The sequence below is a fragment of the Procambarus clarkii genome, chromosome 82, assembly GCF_040958095.1.
Source record: "Procambarus clarkii isolate CNS0578487 chromosome 82, FALCON_Pclarkii_2.0, whole genome shotgun sequence".
In the NCBI taxonomy this organism is placed as follows: Eukaryota; Metazoa; Arthropoda; class Malacostraca; order Decapoda; family Cambaridae; genus Procambarus; species Procambarus clarkii.
The window spans coordinates 15707040-15709316 of NC_091231.1; the positions used below are offsets into that span (position 1 = coordinate 15707040).

A 2277-nucleotide genomic window follows, 5' to 3' on the forward strand; every position below is an offset into this window, starting at 1 on the left:
CTGGGGTAATAACACTGGGGTAATAACACTGAGGTAATACACTGGGTTATTAACACTGGGTTAATAACACTGAGGTAATAACACTGAGGTAATAGCACTGAGTTAATAACACTGAGGTAATACACTGGGTTATTAACACTGGGTTAATAACACTGAGGTAATAACACTGAGGTAATAGCACTGAGTTAATAACACTGAGGTAATACACTGAGGTAATAACACTGGGGTAATAACACTGAGATAATAACACTGAGGTAATAACACTGAGGTAAAAACACTGAGGTAATACACTGGGTTATTAACACTGGGTTAATAACACTGAGGTAATAACACTGAGGTAATAACACTGAGGTAATAACACTGAGGTAATAGCACTGAGTTAATAACACTGAGGTAATACACTGAGTTAATAACACTGGGGTAATAACACTGGGGTAATAACACTGGGGTAATAACACTGGGTTAATAACACTGATGTAATAACACTGATGTAATAACACTGAGGTAATAACACTGAGGTAATAACACTGGGGTAATAACACTGGGGTAATAACACTGGGGTAATAACACTGAGGTAATAACACTGAGGTAATAACACTTGAGGCAATATGCTGGTCATCGCTGAAGGTGTTATCTTATTTTTTCGAGATACAGATTTGGTTGTCATCATCACACACGTATTCTGGGCTTAACACATGTCTAACACCGTTGGCATCCTTCATAACTATCTCCTCCGTCACAAGAGGTCAGAGAGATTGAGCAAAGGCAGCCCGCATCCTATTCACGACTCACGAGGTAACTGTCTACAGAACGACCCTTTGAAATGAGCAAAACCAATGTTTCACTTGGGAAGGAAGGCAGAGATGGCAGGGGGCAACACTGATCAACACTTACCTTTTGAGTGTGACGGTAAGAGCTGCGACTGCAGGTGTGCAGGAGCTGCTACTGCAGGTGTGCAGGGCCTGCTTCTGTAGGTGTGCAGGAGCTGCTACTACAGGTATGCACAGGCACCTGAAGACGGTCACTACTCTACGGTTGTTGAGTTCCAGGTTTGATTAACTATCCGTGAAAGTTCTGTAAAGCTCACTACGTTAAATTCACCATTACAAGGAGGTTAGACTCTCATCCGTAGCGTAATAGCACTCGTAAGTTTTGTGGAGAATATTGTAAGAGAAGGTGTGCGAGGGAGGAGGATGGGAGCCGCCTGTCTGCCTTACCTCCCACACACCCACATATATCCACTACACTTGTTTCTCTCCGTGTCGTAAATTACAGCCAAGTTTAATACTTTATACTATAATATCCAATCATATTAGAGTGTACCAATGTTTTAATTACTATTGGAATTATGTATATCATGCAAATGATTTATCATGAGTTTCTATTTCCAGTGATAATTCTTTGAACGTTGTCATATGGAGCTGAAACAGTTCCCACCAACTGATACACTCCCTTTATTACCGCCCATCATGCAAGCAGTTCAGCACTCACTGCAAAACTCACACCAGAACGGTTTCAGTTCTGCAATATTAATCCCTATTGCGTTCACAAACATATCACTGACGATTTAATTCATAGGTAACGATGTCACCGCCAACAGCAGCAGCACCAGGAGGCGAGACAGTAAAGGGATTTACGATTCACTGCACCACAGGATGACGGTAGAGGAAGAGGGTGGAGCACGACGAAGCGTGTGTCCTCACGACAAGAGCCAGGGAGCAACTGAGCGCTGCCGCTCTAGCAAGGGAGGCCGGGGCACCCAGCCTACGCTGACGCGACCTGCCTAGTTATGGCCAGGGCTGAGAGAGAAAGGATTAAAGAACGACTTGAACTATTCACAGGACGAGAGTATTCATCAGAGGAGCATACGAACTCTCAAGAGGACCAGTTGAACTCTCCACAGGACGAAAAGAACTCCTCAATCTTAACACGACCTATCCAGAAGACGAGATTAATTATTCTGAGATAAGAACGAAGGAAAATTGTATTCCATGAATTTTCCTGTTTTGAAATAAGTAATTTCAGCTTCCTGACAGCTGAAATTCTGTCTTCCGTCAGCTGCTGACGAGACTGCAGTCTGTCTCGTCAGCAGCTACACTGAAGTCAGTCTCATCAGTAGCTAGATCGAAGTCAGTCTAGTCAGTAATGAAATAGAATGAAATCAGTCTAGTATTTAGCTAGACTGACTTCAGTCTAGTCAGTTGCTAGCATGAAGTATTCTAGCTACTGATCAAGACCTGACGGTCGAAAAGGCGTTTTAGCATTCTTTTATTTGTC

General features: G+C 42.9%; 1 protein-coding gene across 2 annotated transcripts in view; it reads right to left on the reverse strand.

The window, feature by feature from the left end:
- LOC123764440 (lachesin) overlaps positions 1-1881 on the reverse strand; it is a 328560-nt gene extending 326679 nt beyond the window's left edge. The window contains exon 1 of one of the 2 annotated variants that reach the window (XM_069315707.1): positions 895-1881. The gene's annotated coding sequence lies outside the window, so the exon portion shown is untranslated. The remainder of the gene's footprint in view (positions 1-894) is intronic. The other variant, XM_045752306.2, reaches the window with a different exon arrangement.
- Between the last annotated feature and the right edge of the window lie 396 nt (positions 1882-2277).